This window comes from Trachypithecus francoisi, unplaced genomic scaffold (assembly GCF_009764315.1).
Source record: "Trachypithecus francoisi isolate TF-2019V2 unplaced genomic scaffold, Tfra_2.0 Lachesis_group5, whole genome shotgun sequence".
Lineage (NCBI taxonomy): Eukaryota > Metazoa > Chordata > Mammalia > Primates > Cercopithecidae > Trachypithecus > Trachypithecus francoisi.
The window spans coordinates 120,722,574-120,738,716 of record NW_022681470.1 but is presented as its reverse complement, the minus strand read 5'-3'; positions in this window follow the sequence as shown (position 1 = coordinate 120,738,716).

Sequence of the window (16,143 nt, the reverse complement as noted above, 5' to 3'; positions counted from 1 at the left end):
AAGGAAAGGAAGAAGAAAGAAAAGCAAGAAATCAAGAAAAAGAAAGGAAAGAAAGGAAGAGAAAGGAAGAAAGCGAGTCTTTAAAGGGACGTGACAGAATTGAGATGGGTAAAGGAAGACAGGCAAGTCTTAGACCTGGATGGTAACTGACAACTTTGGGGAAGAAGAGAACTTTTTTCCCTGACTCTCCTGGTCTCTGAAGTGGGAGTGATTGATGTTGGATGCTACTGTCAACCTTCCCTGGCTGACTGTGATTAAAGTGAAGCATAGAAGATACCTGCCAGGGCTTTCCCTCTGCAGCAGGTATCCTTGATATTGTCTATAAATATGAATATGAAACTATCTCATTTATTTGTCCAATATTCTACTGGGAAGGAAGTAAATGGTTGATTTTTGTGGCGATACATAAGAACTTTCATAATATTGTATCAGTAAACTTTTAGTTCCCTCATAGGTTTCATTGTCTGGTTTTCTTAGAAATGGATTCAAATCTCACTATAGACTTTTGGTAGTATTGGTTCTCAGCTGCTAGAATATTTTCTGAATTTATGAGACTGGGAAACTTGCAGTCTCTTATTCTGATTTTGTGATAGTCAAACCATGACTAAATAACAGGTTGAAAAAATTCATGGCAGTCTACATCATGTAACCATTACCATCACCTTTTCTGCTCTGGATGAATGATGTAGGGAAAATTATCAGATAGAAATTAAGATTGCTTACAAATAAAGAAAAAGCTATAGAGGCTCATGAACATTTCTTGAGGAGATGCATGTTCAAATAATGGTCTAACAAAGAAATTTTTCAAAGTCTGAATCCCATATCGAATCTTAAGAAATGCCTCTTTTGCTGTGCTAATTGCAGATTTGGGGAATATACTAGTACCAATCAAAGTGACCACTAAAATTACTGGGGAAAGCAATAACTGGGGTCAACCATCTTATATATTAAGAAGCTTCAGTTTTCTTGTGTGTAAAATTAAGAGTTTTGGCCAGATAAACTTTAAGATCTCTTCCAATGGGTAACTTTTTCCCCCACTTTATTTTAGATAATGTTTTCTTATATTTAGCCAAACAGAGGCCTGGGGAATCTTTTTTGCATCCTTTGCTTAATCAACTTCAATGGAGTCTTGAGGAGAAAAATCAAATATTTCAACTAATCCTAACACTAACAAGTAGTTTCTGCTATGGATTCATAACAGCCAGGTTTCCCCGCAGAGAGAAAAGGGACATTTGTAATGCCTTTGGGAAAAGCTTTTGTTTTAGTCACAATGATAGTGAAAATTTCACTTCTGAAAAAAAAAAAAAGTGTGCCGTGGCTTTTCAGGCTTTGCTGCTATTGAAGAGCACGGTTTCTCTCAAAAGAGGCTAATCTGCAAGGCTTGCTTGAGAAGAGTAAAACAAATTGAATGGAACCAAATGTCTGGGTTTTTTAGTGAAGAACAATGCTATTGGGAGAGAGCATTTTATTGTTTTTAGTTTTTTTTCATTGAAAGGGACTTTGGGGGCATTATGGAGCAGTAAAACATTGCAAAGGCAATGTTTCAGTCTTGAAAATAAGAAGAATAAGGAGACGACGTTGATTTTGTGGGTAAGGTGGGCATGGTGAATCACCACTAAATTGAATTGCATTGTGACGAATTTTAACTTTCTCAAACGAAAGTTTTAGTCTATGTAAAAAGATTTTTAATATCAGAATTTGTAATTAAGACTGTTATGACTACTTTTCTTTAATCCAGCTTGCATGCAATTACAATTCACTCAATTACCAGGACATCGAATATTATTATGCTAAATCTAATAAGAAGGACTATTAAATATAGAACCTTGAATGCATGATAGAAATGAACATTATTACTTTGACTTGGGGTCATATTCAGTACTTAGAACTTTAGAAATATTCACATGAATCCCACTTAAAAAGCAGCAGACTCAAGGAGGTGCTTTTCACTGGGATTTCTGTTGTTGTCTTGCCAAGTTTTATGGGCACTCTACATTTTTGTGAAAATAATTTTATGCTCCCAGGCAGAAAACTGAAAAAGCCAGTTTATTTTGCCTTGTGACAATCTCATAAAGTCTTGTTTCTTATTTGTTTGAGTTCCTCTTATTTAAATGGTCTAGTCATTTTTGAGTTAAACCTTAATGTTACATACTTGCATATTCTATGGGCCATTTACTAGCGTCCTGGAAGTATTTCCCAAACTCTTCTCATCATGAGAATTTCATGGGGTACTCATTAAAAATACAGAGTCTTGTGCACTATTCCAAACCTACTGTTATAGACTCTGTTAGGTGGGGCCTGGAAATTAAATTTTTAAAAATATCCACAGTGATTTTTATGTCTACATTTGGGAAACACTGTTCTAACAAAAGAAAGTCTTTACCCTTGAAGGTATTAATTGAAACTTGAGTTTTGAAAAGTCTTTTCCTGTCTAAGACTAAACTTTTTTTTTTTTTTTGAGACAGAGCCTCATTCTGTTGCCCTGGCTGGAGTTCAGTGGTGCGATCTTGGCTCACTGCAACCTCCACCTCCTGGGTTCAAGCAATTCTCCTGCCTCAGTCTCCTGAGTAGCCTGGACTATAGGTGCCCACCACCACACCCAGCTATTTTTTGTATCTTTTGTAGAGACAGGGTTTCACTGTGCTGGCCAGGCTGGTCTCAAACTCCTGACCTCAGGTGATCTGCCTGATTTGTTTTTCTAAGACCACCAGAGTGGGCACAAAAGAACCAGCGACTAGGCAAGTGTAGGAGCAAAACTGCAAGTTTATTTTGGTCACCTAGCTTCAGGAGAGGAAGAAGGTGGGTAGGGAGAGGTCTGTCGGCCTCCAGCAAATGAGGCCGACAGTCCCCCGGTGGGGCTCTCAGACAGAGTTCCCACAGTCCCGACATCCCGACAGGAGTGGGGCTGTGAGAAAGCCGTGCGTGGCGTCCCTCTGGAGTGGCTTTTCTAGGAGTGAGAGGGCAATAGGCGGGGCACGGGTGTGTCAGGGGGCGTTCCGCAGGTGCGACCAGGTAAATCTTGGTCTCTTCAGATTGACGTCACCTGGCGCATGCCCAGTTGGTCTGCACCTTCCCGGGCGCCGGCTGCATTTTTGCGCTTGCGGGACAAGTTGGTGAAGAAGAACCCGGAAGTGCACCATCTTGCCTCCGTTCGTCCAAACATTCCAACCTTTAATTGGTAATAGTGATAAGGGGCGCCATGGTCTGTCTGGCTACCTCCTGCTGTTAAGGGGCATCGTTAAGGTCGGGGCCCATGGTTGGCATTTGGACGTATGGATGAAGAATAAAATAAGGCACAGTATTAGTATAGGAATGAGGAATGGAAGCATTTGTTGGAATAGGGGCAAAACCCAGAAGGAAGGTCCCAGCAAGGTTGAGGAGTATGAGATAGTTAAGAAAATTTAGTAAGTTTGAGGCGAGTGGGGGAAAGCCAAACTGATTTCCACTGATTGCTTTCGGTAGGGGCCCTTTTTAGCTGGGAATGAGGAACAAGTGCGCAAAGTAGTTGTTGGCCAGGCAGCAATTAAGGAGTGGAGTTTTTGTGGAGTGGATGGCTTTCCGCTTACTCCTACTACAGAGATATTGGATGGAAGGCTAGGTCCAGAGAAGGACGGCAAAACAGAATAGGTAGCCTCGCTGTTGATTAAAAAATTGATTGTCTTACCCGCTACCAGGAGAGTTACCCGCGGCTCTGTGAGGGTGATGGGGGTCCCCGAGTCTCGGCACCTTCAGTTGTAGTTGTCGTCCAGATGTAGGAGCTGGAAGGAGCTCCCAGGATCCTGGGAAAGGGGGTCACGTGGAGACGCAGCACCTGTTCTCAGGGTGGGGCAATCAGACTTCCAGTGTCCTCCCTGCTGGCAAGCAGGGCAGGGGGCTGCTGGTGGACGAGGGTTAGGACATTCACTGGCCCAATGTCCTGACGCCTTGCACGTATAGCAAGGCTGCGTTGGGGCTCAGGGACCTTGCGGACACCTGTTGGCATAGTGTCCTGCCTTGCCGCACTTATAGCAGGCTCCTTTCGTGGCCTTGGAGTCTGCGGGGTGTGTACTCTCTGGCCTGGGGTTACGACTGGGCTGTAAAGCCGCTGCTAGGAGCTGGGCCTTCTGTTTGAGGCGAGCCTGCCGCACTGCCTCAGCCGTCTCCTCTCTGGCGTTATAGACCTTAAAGGCTAATTTAACCAGGTCTTGTATTGGTGCCTGAGGACCATCCTCTACCTTTTGAAGTTTCTTACGAATGTCAGGAGCTGATTGAGAAATGAAATAAGATGCCAAAATGGTGGCCCCTGTGGGGGAGGCCGGATCTAACTGGATATATTGGGTAAGAACCTCAGTCAGCCTATTTAAGAATGCGGCTGGATTTTCTTCTGGATTTTGAATGATTTCTTTTAATTTGTTAAAATTTACAGTTTTGTTTGAGGCTGCTTGCATACCAGCCAACAAACACTGAACCATTATGTCTCGCCTACGGCGCCCAGGCTGGTTTGCTTGGTAGTTCCAGTCTGGGTCTGCCGAGGGGACTGCTTGCTCCCCTAGTGGGATGGCGGCGTCAGTTAAATGTAGTTGGTTGGCGTGCTGCCTGGCGGCCGCTAGGATGCGCTCTTGCTCCTCAGGGTTTAGGGTGGAGGTTAGGATAACCTGGAGGTCATGCCAAGTTAAGTCATAGGCCTGACAAAGGTATCCAATTCCTTTATGTAGATGGTGGGATTAGCTGAGAAATCCCCTAAACGCTTCTCAATTTTGGAAAGATCGGCCAATGAAAAAGGGACATGTACTCTGACTACCCCCTCCGCCCCAGCCACCTCTCGCAAAGGCGCTAACACTGTAGGAGGGTGTGGGGCAGGAGTAGAGGCATCAGCAGGGCACTTAGAGCGGGTGTGTGCAGAGACAGGAGACTCAAGACAGCCAGTTGGGGGCCCCGAAGGAAGCACGGGACTGAGTGGATTACTAGTAGGTAAGGAAGAGGAAGGAGGAGTCTGGGCAGGAAGGGAGGGGTTGGAGAGAGCAGGGAGAGAAGGAGGAGTATAGGGAGGAGAGCATAAGGCCCAAAAGCCTTGTACGTAATTAATTTCGGACCACTTGCCTAGCCGCTGGCAGAAATTGCTGAGGTCGATCATGCCACAGTGGAAAGGAAAATTAACCGCTTCCTCCTAAGGTCTTGTTCGAGCTGTAAGGTTTTTAAATTGGCTAGGAGGCACCCTAAGGGGGTGCTCTTTGGAAATTTGGACTGGGGGGTTTCCCATTTGTTTCCTCTTTACTTACACAATGGACACAATGGACATGGAAGTGGATCTCTGCCTGGCTTCAAAGCGTCCTTTGGAACCAGCAGAGACAGACTGGAGGCTCTTGAAGCCAAAGTGGAGATTACCTTCAGGCGGACGTCTCCGTCCTGAACGGGTCTCCCGAGCCACTTGTGGCTCCAAATGGACCTCGGACCTGCGCAGGATTTTGGCCGAGGGAGGTAAAGAGGAGACAAGGGCACTTACCCCAGAGAGGCCGTGAGAGTGAGGGAAGCAGGTCTCAGGTCCTGGTCCGTCTGCGGCGTGGAACGAGGAGGAGGAGGAGGAGGCTCCCCAGACCCTGGGGGCCCTGAGGAGGGGTCTCCTCCCGGGTTCGGCACCAACTGATTTGTTTTTCTAAGACCACCAGAGCGGGCACAAAAGAACCAGCGAGTAGGCAAGTGTAGGAGCAAAACTGCAAGTTTATTTTGGTCACCTAAGGTGTGGGGAAGAGGTCTGTCAGCCTCCGGCAAAGAAGGCCGACAGAGTGACGTCACCTGGCGCATGCCCAGTTGGTCTGCACCTTCCCGGGCGCCGGCTGCATTTTTGCGCGCCTGGGAAAAGTTGGTGAAGAAGAACCCGGAAGTGCACCATCTTGCCTCCGTTCGTCCAAACACTGCCCACCTCAGCCTCCCAAGGTGCTGGGATTACAGGCTTGAGCCACCACACCTGGCCTCTAAATTTTCTTTGAAATCTACCACTGCCTCTTCTTACATTTTCTGGAGACAGTCTCTCATTCAAACACTTTTTCCTGTCTTCAAGCCCCTATCTCTACCAGTCCTTATAAGACTAGTTCACTAGTAATATTCTCTTAACTAGTAAAATGGGGATAATTTTGAAATATAAAGCTATTTTCATTTCTGACAATCTCTAATTTCTGCTTGTCCCATGGTTTCTCTACTCAGCCATTCATTGTTTCATGGAGGCAGTGAGAAGCCAGGTGAGAAAGAATCATTTCTCAGTTTGAGATTTCAACAGATTTATTTACATCCACAGGAAGACAATGGCTTTATAAGGAAGACTATATAGAAAGTAAAGCACTCTTCTACATTCCAGAAATTCTTCTAGTATAGTAAGAGCTTTAAGATATAGTGTAATAAACCATAATATAGAGAAGATGAAAACCGTAAAGTAGGCTCCTGATACACAGATGGGGAGAAAGCTCTTCTACTGCTGGGAAGAGAAGCCAAGAAAGCAAAAAGTGACAAGATATTAAACATAAATGTCCTTGCCGCTCTCTGCTTTGGGATCAAATATGGGAGGGGCAAGAGAGCAGAATCATTTAAATATTTTCAAGGGAAATTGAGAAGCATTGATTGGAGTTAGTACCCCCCTTCCCCACAAGTGGAAGCTTCTCAAAGAAGACTTGGGTTCAGCATTTTCTAATGCAGTGTGGGAGCAATAGAGAAGCATTGGAAAAGAGGACTGAGGAGGTTAGTGGACAAGAAGTGACCTGGAACTGGAATTAGAAAATCATAAAGTGTGGGAACATTACAACCAGACAAAATGGCAAGGTCTACAGTTCTCAGTAGTTAATAATGTGATGCCAAGATTAGGCAGGACCAGCTACACTGGCAACACTGCACAGGACAAGGGTCATCCAGCAGAGGCCAGAATGGGCCAGCAACAGCTTGGGGAGCACAAGACTCCCACTGCCTCCAGAAGCCCTGTGGCACCCGGGAGGAGGAAAAGAGGGCAGGGAAGGAATGTTGAAAGGATCAGTAAATAATGAAAAAAAAAAGGCTTTTAAAGTGAAAGAACTGCTTTCAATTAATTGAAGTACTTTTTTCTAGTATCAGCAGAAATGAAGAATCATGACAAGAGCAAATCAATGTTGGATAATAAAGGTCTTTTTTGTACATTCGAATTGTGTGAAAATTTCAACCTGTCATAGCACCAAATGCAATAGACAATTTTCTGTTCTTTTTCATCCTCTTTTCAGCATTGATAGTTGACCACTCCTTAATCCTTAAGTCTCTCTATTTTTATTATATCACATTATACTAGTTTTTCTCTTGCTTCTCTGGCTCTTACTTCCCTCACAACCTTCTTTCACATATTCTTTGAATGTTGTACCATGGATTTCATACTTGGTTCTCCTCTCATTTTAGATACTCTCCCCTGATGACCTCATTTTTCTTATGGTTTCAATTGTCATAATTTCAAATACACATTCCAAGACTCAGCCTCTCTGCTTCCTGAGATCTATTGGTCATCTCCATAGATATCTCATAAGTATCTCCATTTCCATCTGCCTCCAACTGTTCCCTTGTTGTTCACAAAATGAACTGGAAAGTATTCTTTCTTTTTCAATTTTCTGTAACCTTTTATGGAGAATTAGTAATATTTCCTCCTTAAATGCTTTGTAGAACTTATCAGTAAACAAGCTTGGTCTAAAGTTTTTTGGTGGAAGATTATTAACCAAAAGGTTAATTTTAAAAACATATATAGGGCTATTTAGGCTATCAATTTCTTTTTCAGTGAGCTTTGGTAGTTGTGACTTTCAAGACAATTGTCTATCCCATCTAAGTTTTAAAATTTATTGGCATTAAGTTGTTCCTGATATTCCCTTATTACTATTTTAACGTTTGTAATGTCTATAGTGATGTTTCTTCTTTTTGCCTGATCAGATTGGCTAGAGACTTATAAATATTTTTAGTGCTCCCAAAGAATCAGCTTTGATTTCATTGATTTTCTCTTTTATTTATATGTTGCCACATTTATTGATTTCTGCTCTTTTACTACTTTTCTGTTTTCTTTGGATTTGCTTTTTTAAAAAATTTCTTAAATTTAAAGTGGAGGTCATTTGTTTCAGACCTTTCTTTTCTTATGTAGGCTGTTAGTACTCAACAGTTCTCCCTGAACATTACTTTAGTTGTATTCCAGACATTTTGATATGATATTTCATTCAATTCAATGTACTCTCTAATTTCCGTTTGAATTGCTTTTTTATTCATGGATTATTTAGAAGTATTACTTAGTAATTGTGCATTTTGTGGTTTTCTCTATATATTTTTATTAATGATATCCAATTTAATTCAATTTTGTCAGAGAACATATAATGTATGAATTTAATCATTTTACATTTATTGAGACTTGTTCTATGGCCAGAATATGACATATCTTAATAAATGTTCCATGTGCATGAGAAGAATGTGTAGTCTGCTCTTCTCCTGTTGGGTGGATTGTCCCATAAATGTGTCTTAAATTGGTTGATAGTATTGTTGAAGTATTTATAGTTCTGTCCAACTTTTATATCAATTAATTAGAGAGAGATCTTGAAATCTCCAACTATATTTTTAGATTTATTTATTTCTCCTCTCTGTTCTATCAATTTTGCTTCATGTTCTTCTAAGTTCTCTTATTAGATAAATAGTTGTTTAGGATTTTTATATCCTCTTGATGAATTGTGAAAATTGATGATTTTTCATAATTATGTATAAACCTCTTATTTCCTTGTAAGAATTTTTGCTCTGAAATCTAATTTGTGTCATATGAATGTAGTCACTCAAGCTGTCTTTTAATTAGTATTGGTATGTTACAATTTTCTATCCATTGAGTGTCAACCTACTGGTGTATTTATATTTAGAGTGAATTTATTGCTGACATAATATAATTGGATCTTGCTTTTCTTGCTAACATGACAATCTTTCCCTTTTAATTGAAATCTTTAGACATTTGTATTTATTGTTATTGATATGGTTAGTTGAGTTTAAATCTATCATTATGTTCTTTGTTTTGTATGTGTCCATTTGTTGTTTTATTCTTATTTTATTGTGGCAAGAACACTTAATATGAATCTACCTTCTTAATTGATCTTTAAGTGTATACTACAACACTGTTAACGATAGGTACAATGTTGTACAGGAGATCTCTAGAGCTTATTTATTTTGCATTATTGAAGCGTCATACTATTGATTAGCAACTCCCCATTTCCCGTTTACTCCAGCCCCTGAAAATCACCACTCTATTTTGCTTCTATCAGATTATTTTAGATACTTATGTAAGTGGAGTCATGTGGTATTTGTACCTCTGTGACTGACTTCTTTCACTTAGCATAATGTCTTCCATTCTGTCACATATTGCAGGATATCCTTCTTTTTTAAGGCTAATATTCTATTACATGCATGTGTCACGTTTTCTTTATTCGTTCATCCATCAGTGGGCATTTAGGTTGTTTCTACATCTTGGCTATTTTGAATTGTGCTGCAATGAACATGGGAGTGCTATTTTCCTTGAGATTCTGATTTCAATTCTTCCAAATAAATATCCAGAAGTAGAATTGCTGGATCATGTGGGAGTTCTATTTTTAATTTTTTGAGGAACCTCTATACTGTTTTCCATAATGACTGTGCCATTTTGCATTCTTATCAGCAGTATGCAAACATTCCAGTTTCTCCACATCCTTGCCAACACTTATTGTCATATATATTCTAATGGGAGTGAGGAAATATCTCATTGTGATTTTGATTTGCATTTCCCTGATGATTAGTGCCATTGAGCATCTTTTTACAAATGCATTGTCCATTTCTATGTCTTCTTTGGAAAAAATGTCTGTTCAAGTCCAGAGCTTAGTTTTAAAACCGGGTTGATAGTTTCCTTTGCTATTGAATTATAAAAGTTTCTAATATCTTTTGGAAATTAACTCCTATCAGATATTTGGTTTGCAAATATTTTCTCCAATTCCATAGGTGCCTTTTCATTTTGTTGTTTGTGTCTTTTACTGTGTAGAAAACTTTTCATGTGATACAGTCCCACTTGTCTATTTTCTATTTCTGCTTGTGTTTTTGGTGTTATAATTATAAATTCATTGCGAGGACCAATGCCATGAATTTTTCCCCAATCTTTTCTTCTAGGAGTTTTATACTTTCAAGTCTTACATTTAAGTCTTTAATCCATTTTGAGTTGATTTTTGTTTACGGTGTAGGATGAATCCCATCTGTTCTTTACTCCATATTTCCTCTTTTTTCTGCCTTCTTTTGGATAGATTGTGTATATTTTTTACAATTCTATTTTATCTTGTTAGCTTAATAGTTATTATTTTATGTTTTGGTTTTTAGTAATTGCTTTAGGGGTTATCGTATATGCCTTTAACTTATCACAATTTACTTTCAAAAGATATTATGCCACTTCACATAGAAGAACTTTACAACAGAACTTTTTTACACTTCCTGTTTCCTTTCAACCTTTGTGCTGTAGGACATTTTAATTCTGGGGATGTATTCAACCCAACAATATATTGTTTTCATTTTTACTTTAGGCAATCAATTGTCTCTTAAAGGTATTTGAAAATTAAGAAAAACTTTATAGTTAACCACGTATTTACCATTTTCAGTACTCATTATACTTTTCTGTGGATTTAAATTTTCCTCTCCTATCTCTTTCCATTTGAAGACCTTCCATTATCATTTCTCACAGTATATGTTTGCTTATCACTAATTCTTTCAGTGTTTTATGTATGAGAAAGTCTTGTGTGTGTGTGTTTCATTTTGAACGGTACTTTAATTGGTATCAAAATGTATTCTAGATTGACAGTTTTTTTTTCCTTTCAGTCCTGTGAAAATGTCCCACTATTTTCTGAATTGCATTGATCACCAAAATATTGTTAGCCAAATTTAAAACTTAACTGTAGTATCTGTGTACTATTTTAGGGCCTATTTTGTTTGTTTACTATTTCTCCCTTGTTTACATTTGTATACAAGTTTGAATTTGCATTTTTTGTCTCAATGTGTTTTTTTCTTTATGTGTATATTTTATGAAAATCATTTTTATTAGTTACTTGAAACATTTTACGAAAAGGCCGGAATACAAAGAAGTAAACCAACAAATGTAATACTTGGTACTTACATGGTACTTTGGAAATACAAGCATAAATAAAATAGTCTAGATGAAGTTTTGTATTAGCTCACTACTATATCTTAGAGAAAGCCCATGGAGTTGGTGAATAAGATAAATGAGGTTGAAAAGGACAACACGAAATCTCTAGAGACTAAGTGCTGTCCAATGAATAGAGGACTAGATAAAATGTCATAGTGCAGACCAAAAACATGTGTGCCAGTGGGAGGGTCTGGGCACTTCAGATTGGGGTTTGGAGGGAGCTGAGTATACTAAAAAAGAGCAATTGGAGCTGAAGGCAAGTTTTGCCAAGTTCACAATGTTGCCAAGAAAAAACATTGATCTTTTGTGTGGGATCACACATGCTATGATGCCCCCATGTCTGACAGTCTAACTAGAATATGAGCATATATAAATGTGTCTAGCTTAATATATAAACTCCAAAGAGGGCCAGGAACATTCTTTTACTTTGAACAGAACTGTACTAAAAATTTAAATAGGTTCTTTCTCTAAAATGTTAATACGGGATAGGTCAAAGAAAATAGAGTAAATATCCATTTTTAGTTGTTTGGTACTATACCTTCCCTCATGCCACAAATCCCCAGAAACATTAAGTTTGCAAATACATGCTTAGCTTCAATAAAAAACATAAAGGTTAATAATTAACAGGTTAAGAATTCTGGGAGGCTTATGAAAGATGAAAAACACAATGACTCCTTAATCTAGAATGTTTATAATGATGCTGCAGAAGATGGAAGGAAATACCAGAATCAATAAGGATAAACATTTATAAAATCCCAAATCTAGATACATTGTAGCAAAATTTTGAATATCTTAATAGAGAGGAAAATCTTCACTATTACCGAAGACAAACCAAATATTATCTATATGGGGAAAGAAAAATCATATAGACATCAGACTGACATCAGGCTTCTCATAAAGAGTCATTCTGTAAATATAATGAATGAATATCTTCCAATAATAACCAACATTTGAGGACTGTTCTAAGCATTTTCCAATTTAATTCTCCTAACATTATTATGTGCATACTGTTATTGTTTCCATTTCATGGATAAGGAATTAAAGTACAGAGAAGCCGAGTAGCCGGCACAAGATCACATAGCTAGAAAATGACATGACATAGAGAGTTGAAAATACACCATGCTAAAAGTCAGAGTCCTGGATTCAAGTTCTTGCTGATGACTGTTGACATTTCTTCTAGCGTTTAATAACCTGTAATTATGTAATTCTTCTGTATTTAAGGCACCTTTGTAGATACAGTGGAGAATTAAAAGTGGATAGACTCTCGACTGATCTGGACTCAGAAAATTAAAAACACAAGTCAAGATCTCCAAACTGGCATTCAAAATGTGGACATAGAAAAAAAAATTTTAATGTCAATAGTTAGATATTTTCTTTTACCTTATATTTTTGGTAGGCACACTGGCTTTCCATTTAGGAGAGAGATGAAGTGTTTCATTAGAATGAATTTGTTTAAGTAAAAACAGCAATGTAGATAGTCATGCAGTGAGTATGAAGATGTGCCCCGAGTCGAGGTGGAGCTTGCAGTGAGCTGAGATCACACCACTGCACTTCAGCCTGGGTGACAGAGTTAGACTCCATCTCAAAAAAAAAGAAAGATGTGCCCCGAGTCATGAGGATGTATGTAAAGAAGTGAAGTTTGGAAAAGCTGAACTTGAGAGTGGTTCTCCTTTGTTGGACTGCTAAATTTTGATCAACACACAACATTTCTTTATTTTTATTTGTTATTATTACTTACTGTTACCGTGATGATTTTCAACCACTCTTTGCTGGGTGGGTTCTAAGACAAGAAGGTTAGAACTTGCTTGGAATAAGAGCTTAGAAGGATAAAGTAATATCAAGGCATTGTTTGCATTGGGTGGAACTACATGAAATTGCCAGTCAGAAACTGTCCAATATCAGTAATTTACATGGTTCGACTTGTATGTTAGTGTTAGGGTCACCTGCTGTGCAACAAACCACCCCAAATTCAGTGACTTAAACAACAGATGGTTTACCATGTCTAATGATTCTTGGTCTAAGGTCAGTTGCACGGGTTTGAGTTCTTCTGCTTGGGTACCATTGCCTGAGTGTCAATTGCCTAGGGGCTTGACTGGACTGGAATGTTCAAGATAATTCCTCCGTATGGTTGGTAGGTAGTGCTGGCTGTCTGCTGAGAGCTCAGCTGTGGCTATGAAACAGGAAACCTAGATTCTTCTCTTTGTGGTATGGCTTTCTCACAACATGGCCTGGGCTTAGGAGTTCCAGACTATTATTTTCACTGTATTCTACTTGGCTGTCAAACAGAAAGCCTAGATTCTTCTCTTTGTGGTGTGGGTTTCTCACAACATGGCCTAGGCTTAGGAGTTCCAGATTATTATTTTCACTGCATTCTACTTGTCAAAGCCAGTTCACAGGGCCAGCGAATTCTGAGTGTTGGGGGCTGAAGGTAGCTCCACATCTTGGTGTGTGTGGGAGCATGCATCTACAGATTGAAAAGGAATTATTGGGAACCATGTTTTTTGGCCAGGTACCGCAAAAACATTTCTTTGATGAATGTCAGAGAGATGAGTCAGGGCAGTTCTATTCAAACAAAGACACAATGTGACAAGTAAGTGGTATAATTGTGGATGCTATTTATTCCTTGGTGTGTGCTAATACAAATTATAATACTCAAAAGGGTACTGTTACATGAAAATGTCCAAAAACATTGATTCATAATCTAAGTGGAGTGATAAGATTGCCACAATTTGAGTAAAGACTGATTAATAGGTAGAGATAAAAACTGAGAGAGGGGGAAAACACTAGCTCTGGCCAGGAGGGACTGAAGTGATGAAGCATGGGTCCATGGAGGAGGTGGTATTCGATCTGTGTCATGAATCAAGGGATAAGATTTAGACAAGTTAATATGAGGAATGGCAGAGACATTCAAAGTAAAGGGAAAAGATTGAGCATAGGTATGAAGGTAGTAAAAGTCTTGGATGTCTATGTAGAGAAGAGCATGTTGGTCCATTTGGCAGAAACATGAGGGTGTGTAGAAGAGTACAGTGAGAACCAAGGTTGGAAAACTGAGTTGTAATGAACTGAAGAAGGCCTTGAATGGCAGACTTCAGAGTTGGGCTTTGTTCAGAAGTGAAAGCCATTGAACGGGACTAACAAGATCAGGACAAGACTTAGGGAGGCTGGCGCCTCATGTTGGGCTTGTATTTTCTCTCCATACCTCTACTCCCTGACTGTTCCCACAGACTCTCCTCCCAGGTTCCTCCCTCTACTGGTAATTAATTACCTTTCTGTTATTTAGTGCCAGGGCTGCTTCATCACTGAGAAACAGGAGAACCACTTTTCTTATGTTATACATGTATACAACAGGATATTATGTAACTATTAAATGACATTCTCCAAAATTATTTATGGACATCAGGAAATGCCTGTGTTAATAAATTAATAAAAGCAGAATAGGCCTGGTGTGGTGGCTCATGCCTATAATCCAAACACTTTGGGAGACTGAGGCAGGCGGATCACCTGAGGTCGGGAGTTTGAGACGAGCCTGACCAGCGAGGAGAGACCCTGTCTCTACTAAAAATGTGACAGATTAGCTGGGCGTGGTGGTGCATGCCTGTAATCCCAGCTACTTGGGAGGCTGAGGCAGGAGAACTGCTTGAACCTGGAAGGCAGAGGTTGCCAGTGAGCCGAGATTGCGCCATTGAACTCCAGCCTGGGCAACAAGAGCGAAACTCAGTCTCAGGAAAAAAAAAAAAAAGTAGAATGAAATTATATATATAATTTGAAGGCATCATAAAAATCTGAAGTTGAGAAACTTCATGTACACACATATAGAGAAGAAGAAATCAAAGTGTTAAAATTGATAGTGACATTACGGGTATATCGATTTTGTATTTGTATCATTCTCCATTTACCACATTAGAATATATTACAGTTATAGTCAGAAAAGGTTTCTTTTTTTTTCTTTTTTGCATTAATCACAGCAAGTAAGTCTTCAGACAGAAACCAGGTAAAAATAGCATCACACCTGAACTTGGGAATTGGAATCCTCAAAGACCCATAAATATTCAGGGCTTTGAGATCCAGACATGGGGTGAGGCAGCTGCTTTGATGCAGTATTTGAATGTTTGCTCCAAAGAGTATAGAAAGGAGAGGAAAGTACTTGAATAATCTTTCACCACCAAGCTGCCTCTGAATTTCTAAATAAAGCCTTGAGTGGAGGGAAGATAACACGAGGAGCCTGCACACCATCACTCCACACTCTCATAAGGCTTGCAGGTGGGCAGACCCAGCCACAACTGTTTGTTAAAAATGTTACACTGAAGGGAAATATGGAGGTTGAAACTGCCAGGCACAATCATTTCAACAGCTATCCAGCCTTGAAATGGTACCTTATGCAAATTTTGATTTTTATCCCTCAAGCATCTTTTGTTCCCGCTTTTCCAGTCTTGTATGGTATATTATTATACTATGGGAATCTGCTTAGACAGAAGCAGACTAAGGAAGACTTATGGAAATCCAGGGAAAGGAGAAAAAGTGTCATATCATTATTCTAAATCATCATATGTGAACAACGAGATTTATTAATTCATTGATTTGCTCAGAAATTTTCAATCAAGTAGCTCTGAAATTTCGTCTATGTCTTTGACATGAGAAAATTGTCCTCCTGTCTGTGTCTCCCAGATTTACTCTTCCTGAGCGAGGTCTCCTTTTTGACCCTTCTTTCTGCCATGCCAAGGGAACGTGGGCTCTTCTACGGCTCAGCTGGACAACTGAAGTCCTAGCTTTTCAAATTCTCCAAGCCAAGTCAAGAAACTTTAGAAGGCTTTTACAGGTATTTTTAGAGCTTTCCCAGAAAAAGAAAGGAGAAATGTGACTAACAGCAGCAAGGGAATTCTAGAGAATTAGATCTTTCTTTTTCCTGTTTCCGCTTGAAGAAAGATATCCTCAACATGTTAGCATAATGAAAACATAAGCCAACTTGTTTCTTTTTAATCAACAGATGAGGT